This window comes from Agelaius phoeniceus, chromosome 17 (genome assembly GCF_051311805.1).
Source record: "Agelaius phoeniceus isolate bAgePho1 chromosome 17, bAgePho1.hap1, whole genome shotgun sequence".
Lineage (NCBI taxonomy): Eukaryota > Metazoa > Chordata > Aves > Passeriformes > Icteridae > Agelaius > Agelaius phoeniceus.
Genome location: NC_135281.1, coordinates 9,844,299 through 9,858,944, shown reverse-complemented (window position 1 = coordinate 9,858,944; position 14,646 = coordinate 9,844,299).

Genomic DNA, 14,646 nt, shown 5'->3' with positions numbered 1-14,646 from the left:
CCTGCCCTCTTTGCATGGGGAAAAAAGCCCAGGATGGTCATGCTGCACCTCCAGTCCCAGTCCTGCTGCTTCACATGATTTCACTCCAATTGTAATTCAATAATGGTGAGATCTGTCCTTCCAGAATATCTCATGGGATCCTAACACATGCTCTGGTCAGGGTCCCTGGGGTGAGAGGAGGACAAGCATCTCGAGAGCATGATTGCCAGATTTCTTCTTCATCAGAAACCTCCTCTCTATTGGGGTCTATGCACCAAGCCTGGGAAGGAAGGCAACCTAAATTTTGCCAACATTACCCAAAAAGGATTTATCCCAGCCTATTTCTTTGAAGAACAGATCAGCTCTTCAGCTTGAAGGTTTCTCAGCAGACAGCAAGGTAACAAAAGCCAAGTAAAGAACAAGACAAAAAGCCCCCCTTCTTCCAGGGGATGCCCAGGGAGCTTTTGGGGAGGCAGCAGCTCTCACACGCCATTAGGAGATGCTCAATCTACAACAGAGGGTCCAGGGCATCAACATGCAAGTGAAAACACCTTCCAGCAGAGCAGATTGCTCCAAGCCCCATCCAGCCTGGCACTGAACACTTCCAGGGATGGGGCAGCCACACACACCTTTACCATTTCTACCTCCAAACTCCTGGAGCATCAGCACAGTCTGCATCAGTTGTGGATGAAAAATCCTTAATTATTTCAAGATAATCCGGTTCAAGTGTCAGTAATTGCATCTTCTGCCATTTCAACCAGTTTAACTTTACAGACATTGTTCCCAAATGTGGAGAACCTTTGCTGATTCTGCAGAAAACACCTCTCAGCCACCTGCATCTCATAATAGCAACAGCCCACAGGGATTCTTTTTTCTTTGCCTTTCCTTTCAGGGGGTGAAGATGTCTGCATGTCAGAGCTGTTTTGTCACCTTTAGCACGGTTTGTCAAACTGTTTAATCAAGGCCATCATGAGCAGAGAATTAACTTTTCAAGATGTAAAATCAATTTTTCATGCAGGGAACGAGCACCTGGGCTGGAGAGGAGCAGGAGAAAGGCTGGGGGGATGTGGAGTGAGCTGGAAAGCAAAGGTTCAAAAATGCAACTGTCACTCCTGGGATGATGGGCACCTGATTAATGGCTTGCCAAAGGCTAATTAGCTAAATTTGGACCACAGCCACTGGTAATGGGTGATATTAGAACATTAATGATGACAAAAATTTAGCAATGATGTATCCCTTCCTAAGGCAGGGGAGTTAGAACGGGATGATCTTTATGGATTTATGGTCAACAGAGCAGCAAGGAAACAAGAAAAAAAAATAAATCAAAAGAGATAAAAATATGAAAACATCATTTCTTGAATCCTAAACCCCACATTTCCAGAGCAGCCTCTACAAGGGGATTCAGTGGTACTTCACTGAGAAAGTGGTGATAAATTCTCTTCCTTGCATGGTGCTATAAATCATGAAACAACACAAGACAAGAAAGATTCCACAACTGGATTATCTGCCCTCCATGGCCAGCAGACTCATTCAAAGAATGAGAAATAACATCTATTAAAAAGAAGAGGACATTGGCTTCTTCAATATTTCCAGTAATACATATTCATTGTAGCTTTTGTACTTCCTCAAGTCAGACTCATTTCAGAGATGACAGAAACCTCTGCAGACTCTTCTCTGCATTGCTGAGCATCAGAAAAACTGGGAAAAACTGTTCCCAAGGAGCAGTGATGGGCCTGGGGACAAACCCACTGTGGGAAAGGAATCCCACTGAGTGCAGCATGTGCTGGGGTGTTGGGGTGTTGCCTAAATCCCAGTCCCAGCAAGGGGAATGGGTCAGTGGGATGTCACAGGCCATGTCCTGCCTTGTTCACAGTCCCCATCTCCCTTCCATGATCATTGAGCTTCTCAGGAGGAGCAGATCTGGGAGAAGATCTCAGGATGCAAATGGCAGGGTGATGGTCCAGCCCCATCAGGGGTGGCTGATCCCAGTGCATCCCATAAACTCTTAGACCCAGCCACAGAGTTTAGGTCCAGCCCAGCAGAGAAAGGCAGCTGAGCTCATCCATCCCCACGTTCCTGAGGGGCAGCATCACCTGCCCAGTGGTGACACTTCTGTGCCCTCACAACCCACCTGAATGCTGGCTGGGCACCTCCCTGCTGATCCCTGAGCCTGCAAGGAGCTGATTTATAGGAACATATTACACAATAAAACAATTTCCTGAAGGATCAGCTGGTTCCCAGGGCCACCAGGCTAACAAGCTTGAGTCAATGGGTTCCTCTTTCTAAAACAGCAGGACAGCAGAACAAGTGTAATTCATGCCCATTTCAAGCACAAATACTGAGGAAATCTCTCAATTTCTCTTCTACCCATCTACGGGGTCCATGATAAGGAGAATAACCAGGATTAGTGCCAGCAGCCACCTGCATTTTAAGAAAACTCTGTGTGCTACTAGGCCTGATCCTCATTACTTACAACTAATTAGAGCAGACCTTGCTTTCACCAAAAATTAATTTAGAGCAAAATCCCCCAAGCTCCAGCAGGAGAAAGAACAGACAGTGGTACCAACTTCACTGATATCTTATTGTCTGCCATCAATATTTGCAATTTTCAAGGGACTGATCATTTCAGGTGACTGCAGATGAGGCCATAAATCTTCACTGCAGCATTAAATTGTGTTTTACTGTCTTCCTCCTCTTTGCATCTCAAACTCATGAACCTGGAAACAAGCAAGTCCCTCTGCTCTTACAAGACACAAGCTCTCCTCACTCCCATTATTCCTTGCCTAGTACACTGATTTTTTTCACCATTCTGGGAATGGGCACCCACAATCCAAGGTTCACTATTTGGGTGTCCCAGAGGCTGCGAGAGTAAGGGTCTCTGATTTCAAGAAAGGCAGTGATGGTTGCAGGATTTACACAGGTACTGAGTAAGAAACAGCAGCAGATTATTAATTTAGATCCTCTGAACACCATCCCAGCATTTTAACCTCTTATCCCTTAGGGAGGAAAACATCTCTGTGCTCAGATGGTGAATTTCACAGGAGCCTTTCAAAAGTAAAGATCTGCTTATCACCTTTGTGCTGCAGTCCTTTTATACAGCCAACATCTTGGAGAGCAACAAAATCACTGCAAAAAAAGCCTGACACCAAGATTCCCAGAAACCATTTGCTGTTTGCTTCCCCCTGAACTTGCTCTCCCCAAAGAGATGTCACTCAAGTTCTCACTGTTGTGTGGATCAATAGCAGCTGGTGCCTGATAAACCACCCCAAAGCAAGATGTTTTCACAGCTTTAACCCACCTGAACTCAGCCCCAGAAGCCTTCCCTCATTCCGTACTCCAGCAAGAGGAAACAATGGATGTTTACTGAAAATTTCAAGCAACCGTAGAGGGAAATGTATTCCCACCAAAGGCTTGAAAAGGCTGCAGCCTTTAACAAATCTCTAACTGGGGAGAACCACCAGTTAGGTAGAGGAGATGCATGTAAATAAGATGCAGCAAGCAGCAGATATGTGCTGTCTCCTCACATATGCTATTTAAGTGGCTGTCATGCTCTGGAGATGTCACACAGAGAGCCGTGGCAGCAGCACCATGCACACACTCCAAATCCCCATCATTTTGGGTGAGACTGAGAGTCAACAGCCTTGCTGGGACAAGCTGGTTCCAGCAAAGCTGTGCTGAGTCACAGAAGCCAAAAAACTGGGTCTGAATGTTTGACAGGATAAAAGAACACTTTTAATGTATGTCACAGATGTCAGTGGCTGCACCCGGCCATGCCTGCCACAAGCACTGGTGGCCATGAGAGGCTATCCAGCACCCTGGGCTGCTCAGAGCTCACTCCCAGATGAGAAAAGTGTATTATTCCCCTACAAAGTGACATTTAACCTTCATCAGAAGCCTTTCTGTCCCACAGAGCCCTTTTGTCCCTCTCCCAGCCAGCCCACATCACCTGCATTCACCATGGACTGCAGTTGTGCCACCTGAGGCTGCTCCTCTCCGTGGGCTGTTCCAGCCTCAGCAAAGCCTGTGGCACAAATGCTGCAGTGGCAGCCTGGGAACTGGGGGAGCTTTTCAAACCCAGGTCAGGAAAGCCACTGATGCTGAGACTGAGTGTTTGTGATTGAGCCAGGCTTTAGAACGTGAAAAACTGCATGAAAAGACCCTGAGCAACATATACCCTATTACAATTTCCTCATCTGGATGTGAAGAATTGTCTGAGAGGTCTTTAGGAAACAGCCTACCACAACTTTCAGCAGTACCAAGGGAACACATTTGGGGCTGTTGTTTAAGCATTTTCCAGCCAGGAGCACAAAGCAGGGCACAGCTGCATCCTCTCCTTCAGACATGGGGACACGCTCCTCCAAGCCTGACCCTGTCCCAGTTTCTCCATCCTTGTGTGTGACTGGAGCTTTCTGGTTCTGACACAATAAAAACCTGCAGTGGCCAGGGAAAATCCTGGAAATGATTCTTCCTCCCTGCCCTGACCCCCTCTGCCTCATGACCTCTGGATCAGATGTTTCCACAAGTTCTTCCCAAGGTTTCCCTGTGGCTGAAGTTTGGAGCAGATGAATTAGATCTGCATTCTGCACTGAGGGTCAACCCAGGTGAGAGAACAGACCCGAGAGCAAAAAAAATCTTCCAGAGTTCTCAAAAACTCTGTTCTTGGAATAAGAATTTTAAAATGCCAAAAATTATAAACCTCTCTTGAGATTTTACCTGTGTTTGAGGTCACCCTACGAGCTGGGACAACATCTCATGCTATCCATTGGTCTCAAGAACATCTGCATGAGGACTGAAGAAAAGGAAGAAGAACGGAAATGGCATTTTTAATAATTCTGAGGGGAAATTATATTTTTGGAGGTTTAATTTGTGCTTTCCTGCAGGCTTTGATCTTTCAGACAAGGTGAATTAGATTTTGCAATATGCTTGGAGTTGCTTTCTACTAACTTTGAAGTAGAAATTAAAGCAGTTCAGGGCCACAGTCACCAAGGGTGGTTGGTAAATTTTGCCCAAGGATGCCTTTTATTGTCTCCTCATTGTGAAGCTCAGAACATGACAGTAAAATTTAATGATTTAACAAGCTGCTTTCTGGTTACTGCCCTCTCTGCCTTTGTTTTCTTCTCTGAAGCTTTCAGGTTGTGAACCATTCCAGAGAAACACCCAAGCATCCCAAATCCTCAAATCCCAAAGCAAAATGGGCTGGTTGGCACCTCCTGCCCAACACCTCCCCAGCTCTTCCACGAGTTTGTAAATTCCCATTGGAACCAGCAGGTGATGCTGAAGCAGAAAACATGGAGTTCATTCTGCCTTCTATTCGGCTTTTCTTTTCCTCCCACAAAATTCACAGGTGAGAAAAAAAATCCTGTGATCCTGGTGGGGTATTTAGAAACACAAGATAGAAATGCTGGCACGCAGCATTTGGCTTTGTTCTCACTGTCTGCTCAGCTCCTCCATCCCAGGGAAAACACTCTGGGCTTTTTCACACCTGGGACAGAGAGAGGACACCTGAACTCACAGAACTTCTCCAGTGCAAAGTTAGTGGGGCCTGAGCTCTCCTTGAGTGGGTCTTCCCACAGCACCTGCAAAGCCCCAGAGCTGCTCTGCAGTGCCCTCCCTGTGACATTCCCAGTCTGTGATGGACACCACGTGCTCCCTTGCAGGCCTGCAGGTGTTGGAGTGAACATTGAGGGAGCAGCTGTGGTGGGAGAGGAGATTTGTGCTCAGCATCCTGCAAACTCCCGCTGTGCTCCTCTGCAGACATGGTCAGGGACCCTGCCCAGAGCAAGGACATGGCAGGGGGACACCCCCCTGCAGCATCAGCGGGTTCTGGGAGTCACACTGAGCTGTGAATCTCCCTGGCAAATCACCCTGATGGTCTTCCCTTGAAGCTGGAACATTGCAAGGGTTAGCAGTGCCACAGATGTGCCTCTCTGGGCTGCTTTTTTGCTTTTAGTCCTTGACTTAATTCTGCATCTTAATGTTTTGGCTGAGACATCTGCCTGTGGGAGAGATGGCATTTATTAGATAAAAGGAAGAAGGAGAAATGGGGATGTCATCAGTAAATACCAGCAGAAAAAGGATCCCTTTTTGGTGCCAGTGTTCCCTGAGGGATTTAAACTCCCACCAGCCTCCTCCAGCACCAGCATGGCAGGAGGGCACCAGGTGCCTGCCCCTGTCCCCTCCCCTGTGCCCCAGGCATGGCACAGAGGGTCAGTGCCAGCCCCACCCCATCATTCCATTTGCCCAGCAGCTGATGCTCTCCAGCTGCCACCAAGGGCAGGGACAGCCCAGCCCAGGCAGTGACACCCTCACCCTGCAAACATTCACCCCTAGCTGGGGCAGAACCCACCCTGCTCATCACCACCCCTGTCATTGTCATCCCTGTGATGTGCACAGAAGGATCACATGGGCTTTCACCATCTGGGCTTTGTCTGCTGCTGTAGCCCCAGGAGGGAAAACTTCTTTCATTCCCCTGACCATTCCTTGGCTTTTCCCTTAACTGGCAGCTCCAATGTGTGATATGTGCTAATTCTGCCCAGACAAAATCTAAAAATCAAATTAGTAGCTTTACCAGAAACACTAAACTGTGGTGAAGAGACACTTGATAGGCAGCCTCCACTCCAGGGGATGGGAAATGCAAAAGATCTTCCTGACAGGCACTGACAAGTGCGAGTCATGCCAAATTTTCAGAGGAAAACAATCTTCAATATGTCAAGGGAAGAGTTTGATACCTTCAGTCCTTCCCCACTCACCACGGGGACCAGGACCCAAATATTCTCTTTGGATGCTTGGAGCTGCTGAAGAGAGTCCAGAGGATGCTCAGAATGCTGGAGCCTCGTGCTCTGAGACAGAATGAGAGCTGGGGGTGTCCAGCCTGGGGAAGAGAAGGCTCTGGGGAGAGCTCAGAGCCCCTTCCAGAGCCTAAAGGGGCTCCAGGAGAGCTGGAGAGGGATTTGGGACAGGGACATGGAGTGACAGACACAGGGAATGGCTTCACACTGCCAGGGCCAGGGTTGGATGGATTTTGGGAAGGAATTCTTCCCTGTGAGGGTGGGGAGGCTCTGGCACAGGTTTTGCCTGCACAAATCCTTTACATATTTTCTAAGGAGCTTCACCACTGTACCCAGGTGCTTTCCACATAAAGCTGCAGTAAACCTTGGTGGTTTGGGGGTCTGTAGGAGGCATTTATTTCCAAGATGGAAATGTACTAGGCTTAAAAGTTTTGCTTGATGAATATTTTTTTGCAAAAAGCTTTCAGTTTCTTTTCCTTTCCTTCCCCAGAGGATTCAGTTCAGTTATGTGCACTGATTTCCCTGAAGGCACACACAGCACAAGGATCCAAAGAGAACAAACAAAGATCACAAGTTCAGAGCAAACTTTCATATCCCTTTTTAATTCCTAGCTCAATCCTAGATTAATTTCATCCAAATTTTCAGGCAGTTTCAGTTGGCTTTGTACAGCATTTTTCCCAGAAAGTAAAGATGCAGCTAACATTTTCTTGAAAGCTCTACCTAAAGTCAGAGCCAAACCCTGGCTAAGAGACACAGTGACCTTGGTGGGAAATAAACAGAAGAAACGTGAAACAGAAACACTCAGAGTCCTCCACAGCCTCCTGCCATGACATCAGGCACCTCAGCTGCAGAAAATGTCACCTCTGGCAACCAGATGACGTGGAGGAAAATTTCTAGGAAAAGGGAAGAAAGAAAGAAAGGAAAAAGGTTTGCTTTTATTCTAAGAAACATCGTGTGCAGCTGCCGTCCTCAAGGAAAAGACTGAAAAATCATTTCCTGGTTAGCCAGGGGCTGTTGGGTTTTTTGTTCCTTAACAAGGAGATGTGGCCAAACCTAATGAAGGAGGCTGAGGCACGTGCAGCCCCTGAAGCTGCAGGGAAGTGCTGTTCCTTCAGTCCCTGGGACGTGGATGCCTGCACCTGGAGCACAGCTCTGGCCATGCCATGCACAGGGCTCTGGGGAGCCAGCCCCAATCTGGGAGAGCTGGAAATGTTTGTGGCAGCATCAGAACCCAGCAGTGAATTCGTGCTGCCATAACTGTGAGCCCTGCTGGCGCTGCCATAAACATCCACAGCAGAGAATTCCAGTTTCTTACCCTTGCCAGGCTTCTCCAAACCTGGCTGTGGTTCATCAGCTGCTTTGGGCAGGAAAGTTCCCCCACTCCTCTGTGCAGGTCTGCCAGCACCATCCTCTTCCTCCCAGCCCAGGAATGACACAGGGACCTTCTCCACCCCCAGAAATCACTTTGCCCCTGCTGAGCTTACACAGAGGGTACATTAAAGCACCAGCCTCATCACAGCCTCAGATGATGGGGTATGTCTTAAAAGCATGGGAAAGCTTTTAGGAAGTCATTTAGGAAATTCTATTTATCAGTTCTCAGGTCATCCCTCAGGCTGTGGCTCAGTGCCAGGAGCAGGAGCTGTTCCTCCCCAGCTCTGAGCAGCATCTTCAGAAGGTGCAGATGCCAAAAGGAGCCTGTTCCCTGCTACTGGAGCAGGTAAGCAATCTGCAGAAACAGGAAAGCCTCAGGGGCATCCCTCCCACCCCAAACCATTCTGGGATTCTGGGATTGCCCCAGGTGCAGTCTGGGAGCCCAGAATGAACCCACTGGTGGCTCTGGCTCACCCTGAGGGCTGTCCTGGAGCCCACCTGCACCTGGAGAAGAGCAGAGCTGTGGCACTGATTTACCTGGGACTCCACCAAGGGACTCAGACAGGGTGGATGTTTCCAAAATCATTTCTCCTGGGACCATGTGTCACTCTGAGCCCTGCTGAGGACATGTCTGAGCTTTTCCCAGCTCAGCTGAGCAGTGGCTGCTCCTGCTCTGTTCACCATCCATCTCCTCAAGGGCACCATGCACTGGAAATTTGCTCATGGGTTTTTCCCTGGCTAAGCCCTATTTTGTCCTTTATGTGTAAATGAATCTCACCCAGACCTGGATCACAGACTCAAGCTCCTCTCCCAAATCCCTGTCTCTCAGCAAGGCCAGCACTCCTGTCTTAAGGCTGCACTTCAGGTCCTGAATTTATGTGGCTTTGGGCTGAATACTTGAAAGAGTTGTTTGGTGATTTCATCCTTGCATGTTGAGCTCCTAAATCTTCCTCTTTTAAGATACACCTCCTAAATTTTCTTCGTTTTTTAATGTGAAAACATTCATGTCTGAGGACAGCTGCTGTCCAAGGACTGACCCATTTTGAGAGTACAGCTGTATTTTTCTGGCCCATCTTCTTTTTGCTTCCTTGTGCAGCATTTGTTTCCTGAGAGAAAACAACAGATCAATTTTGCTTCATTATGTTCACGGCACATTTTTAGAGATTCCTTATAAAATTCTCTGTACTGTTCCACCCTGTTTATCTGAAAGGTTGCAGGAACTTGAAGCATCATTAGATCCTTGGCAGAAATTATTTCTGCCTACAATTTACCATCCCTGCTTGGAGAAAAACCTCAAATCAAAGGCAGGAGAGCTGCCCTGGAGCTCATTAGCTGTGTGAGGCTATGCTCTCTGTGCAGATCACACCAGCAGCTCGCCCAGGGCTTCCAAAGCTTCCTGATGTTTTGTGTGAAGAAACCCTGACCCCCAAACAGGACTTTGCTTCCTGTGTCATGCTCCCAGACCACAATCCCCAGCTCTTCTGCAGCAGCTTTTTTCAACACCAAAACCCTAGTGGGAAAAAACCCTCCACCTCCTAATCTGTGTTTATTCCAAATTCGACATAAAAGCTTCCCAAACCCAATGGGATAAGATGATGTTCAATAGCACCGATGAAATTAATGGCTGACCCCTCAATCCTCATGCTCCCCCACTCCTCTTCCTTTAATGCAAGCTTTGAGGCATGTCCTGATGTCCAGTTAATGCCTGTGGAGCATCTGCCATGGTCTGGGAATGGGCTTCTGGAAGCTGCTGTGAAAGTGCTGGGAGCTGTGTCCTCACACTTTGGTTGCAATGCCAAAAATTAGGGAGAACAACTTGAAAGCACAAAGATTTATAATATTTTCCACTTGGCCAGAGAAATTCACTAAACCAAGTTTCCTTTTACTTTGCAATATGTTCTTGAGAGAGAGCACTGAGGCATTAAAAACATTGGCTTCTGTGGATCAAAATATCCCTTGTTTATATCCTGGAAGAGGTGACTTTAAAGCACTTGTGCATCAATTCACCCCTAATATCACCAGGCCACTGCAAAAACAGCTTTTAACCTGAAATCACATCTCACATGTGAAACCAGGGGGAAGATAAGCCAAATAACAATTTTGTGTTAGCCTAGAACAGTCTTTAACTTGAAAAATTAAACAAAAACGCTGGAAGTCCACATAAATGTCACAAGCATTTGTTTGCACACCCAGAGGTGTCAAAGTCTTCATCCCAGTCCTGTTGTGACCTTCCTCACTTTATCTTGTTCTCCCCATCTCTACACTTGGGATCCCTCTAGGGACAGCCAAAAAAAACCCAGACAAGGTCTGTGACTGTCACCAAAGCACGTTGGACAGCAGGCAAACCTTTATTGCCCTTGTACCATGGGATGTTGGAGTGGTGGGGGCTGGATGCTCCCTGTGGACAGGCACAACCCAGCCAGAGAGGTTTGCTCTGGGGGCTGAGTGTCACTGTCATATTTTCTGAAAAATCCCTTTGCCAGGATTTCCTCTCCTGAGAAGCTGAGAAGCCTCAGAGAAAAATGAAAACAACAATTATCTGCTTGCTTCTCCTGTGTTTTGCTGCTTTGGAATGTGGTTGGAGATTGTTTATCCAACAAGTGGTTGTTTGGTTGGTTTTATGTGAATTGTTTTAACTTAATGACCAATCACAGCCAGCTGTGTTGGGGCTCTGGAAGAGAGAGTCACAAGTTTTAATTAGTATCTTGTTAAACCTTCTGTATCCTTTCTCTATTCTTTAGTATAGCAATATAATATAATGTAATGTAATATAATATAATGTAATGTAATATAATATAATATAATATGATATGATATTATTAATATAATATAATGATATAATGTAATGTAATATAATACCATAAAATAATAAATCAGCCTTCTAAGAACATGGAGTCAGATTCTCAATTCCTCCTTCGTCTTGGGGACCCTGAAAACACCACAGGCTGAGCCCCTTCAGCGTGGCAGAAGGCACCCACAGAGTCCAGCAGGGATGACTCAGCCTGGGAGACCCAAGTGGCAGCACTGGGTGCAGGTGGAGATGCATTCCTCACCCTGGAGGGGTGGCACAGGCTGTGCCCTGAGGGCAGCAGATGCCAAAGCAGCTCCTGGCTGATTCTCACAGCCACTGGGTCCCTTCCAGTCCAGTTAGAAACCTGAAACATGAGAAGAATGGACAGCTTGGAGCCTGTTTGGGGCTGAATTTGTATTTCATATATCATGGCTAACAGGGAGGAAGAGCCAGGCTTGGGCAGCATCACTCCCTGCTTCCAGTCACCCACAGCTGGGAGCAGTCCCTAAGGAGGGGAATGGCACAGGGAGGTACAGCTCAAAACTGGGATCCTCTTGTTCCTGTGGAGCCCTCAGCATCCTGGGGAAGACAAAAAGATGCCGTGCCTTGGCTTTGGAAGACACTGTTGCTGTAAGCTCTGTGAAGAAAGTCCCTCTGGACACAGCCCCTGTGACATCTGGGCTAAGTCAAATGCTGAGAATTTATCCAAGTGCCTTCCTGGATGGAGCACAGCTACTTGGGTAGATTCTATCACTATCTTTAAATGATCTTTTTTTCATTTAAAAAACGTTCTTTTCTATTGGATTGCGTCCTCACCCATAATTATTACATTGCAATGAAAAAAAAAAGCTTGGTTCTCTCACAAATAGCACAGCAATAGGTTTTGTGTCCTAAAGAGGCAGTGCTGGAGCTGATGGAGGCTGAGCCCCCATCAGTGCCACTCCCCCAGCAAAGCTCCCACTGTGGGGTAAGGATCCCCCATCCCTGCAGCTCCCTGCTCCCACCAGTGATTCTCTGCTCCCCCTAGGATGGTTTAATCCAAATTCCATGTGAAACAATGTCAAACCCTTTGTAAAACCCCAGGAATATTAGAGCTACCTAATAACCATGACTAAGCTAATGAATTCAGATGTCTGTGGATCTGTGTTTCATAAATCCATTAGTTTTATCCCCAGCCTTTAATTCTTTCTCATTTGAATTCCCTTTCACCTATGTCATTATTTAGCCCAGGATTACTGGCTTGCAGTTATCTGGGACATGAGGACAGCCTTTTGAAAATGTAAACCAGCTCTTGCCCAACTTTTCTGGTGTTGATTAAAAACAAACATCTGCAGACCTCAATCTTCTGAGCCACTCAGACATGAGTGATATGGACACTGATTTCTAAGTGTACCCCCTGACAAGGCAGATATCATTTACTACACTGTTGATTAGAGATGGAACAGGAACGATTTGATCTCCCATTACAGAGATAAAGCACATCATTCTGTCTTTCCAAATGTCACAAAGAAATACTGACCAGATCTTACTGTGCTGACTGAACTGTGTCACCCAGTGATGAACACACCAGCTGGCACTATTTTTTTTTTCCTGTTTAATGATATTTAAAATTTTTGTGCTTACTCTTGATAGCCACAGATTTAAGCTCTTGGCCCTCATCAGCGGGCTGAGCTTCATCACTCCTGATACACATCATTTGCTAATCAGCTTCTTTTACAAATTACTCCTTTTTGGAGTTTTTTTGGAATATCTTCTCTGACCTGGCTCCTGGATCTGGATGTCCCTCAAGGCAAAGCCAATCTCTCTTTATAACAAATTCCAGGGGCCTGTCCACATGTCGATCTCTACATAAAAATTTCCAAATTTATTCACCCTTTTCTGTTCATATTTTAGCTTTCCAACAATTCCAGGTTGGAGAGGCAGCCTTATGGAAGCTGCTGTAGGACCGTATGGCTGCAAATAATGGTGATATTGATGAAAATGCCCTTTGTCAGCCCATATTGGACATAATCAAGCGTTGACCACCAGTTCCTAAGCAACCACAAAACTCTTGTCCAGCAACCAAGTCCAGAACAGGCTCCAGGTTTCCTTTGGTCAAAATATCTTCCATGTTAGAAGATTATTATCTCATTATGAGAAAGCCTCGCAGTGTTTTAATTACCGGCTGCACGAGACTTCCAGCAAGAGCCACCCTTGGGAATGACAGCAGGGTTTTCTCTTGCAGGTTGCCAGCAGGAGCTGCAGAGCCCACCCTGCTGCAAGAGGCAGCATCTCCTTGGGAGAAGGATCCTCTCCCACATCCCCAGGGTTCATTAGCAAACACATCCACACACATTCTCACTCCCACAGTGTGAAGCAAGAGGTCTTACAGAGCTACAGATAAAAGCACTCCCTGCTCCTGAAGATGGAAATCTCCCTTCCCAGTCAGGTGATTCCCAGATTTTTTCATCTTCCCAGCATTTCTGATCACATTTCTGAGTAAGGAGTTATTTGCTGGAGCTGAATCTCTCCAGGTTTCCTATCTGCTTGTATTAAGCCACTTCAAATTTCCCTCTGGGCAGAAATTAAATCTGAATCAGGAAAATCTTGATGGAAAATAACATTCTCTCTCCAAAGGATATATTATTTTTTCTTCAGTTAATTAAAAAGTGAATTAGACTCATCCTTTTCCAAAGTTTCTTGAGCATCAGGAGGTTGTGGGCAACCGAGAAGCAGCAAAGACAACTCAAAAGAGCATGAAACAGCCCTCTGCAGCAGGAGAAGAAAGAGTCAGCACAAGAAAAACCCAACTTCTTGGCACCCTTCAAAGGACCTGAGTGTCAGCAGCCGACCAGCAGGAGGGCAGGCTTGAAACAGAGATCACAGGGAGGCTTGGTCACCTGGACCTGCTCTCACATCTCAGCAGGGGCCTGGGAGAATGGTGTCCCAAAATGTCCAAAAATAGAAAAGCCACAGACACTGGGCAAAGGAAAAAACTGCAGAGGGCCACCGTGCCAGGTGTCCTGCATGGCCTCTCCAGAGGGCACGTGGCCACTGCAGCGCAGGCACCACCAGGCAGGGTCTGCAGCAACCAGACCAGAACCAAAGCAAAGCAACCTCCCTGCCCTCCATCCTCGAGTTCTGCCAGGCTCAGCTCAGGGCAGACACCCCCTGAGCTCCCTCCTGACCTTCAGTACCTCTAAAGGTCTCCCCAGACCTCCCTGTCCCTCCTCCCATCCCTCCTCTCATGTAGCAGGCATCTCCCAGAGCTGCTGGACTTTGAGCATCGTTCCTGGTGAGCAGCAGGTTGGAAAGCTCAGCTCACATTTGCCTCTCTCTGTTGGCTTCATTCTGGGGATAAGGAGAACTGTCCCATAGGAACTTTCATACCACAGTGGTACCTCTGCTTTCAGAGCAGCTGAGCTGTGCTTTGAGCTGTGTGAAACCCCAAGACTCTCTCTGTCCAGTGAATCTGAGATTGAACACATATTTCCTTTTTAAAAAAAAGGGGTTTTCCCCTTTTTTTTTCCTTTTTTCCCAGCAGGTAAAAAAAAACAAGACAAAGTATCTCTGTTAAAACTGAATCAAAACTCAGCTTTTTCTGTTGTATTTCAGGAAGGTGACAATTCCTGGAGTTACTCTCATCCAAAACACCCAGTAGCTTTGCCTAGATATTAAAGGATCCAGCTTCAAAAGTGTGGATTTAAAGATTTCTCTGCAACACTTCTGAGCTCTTCC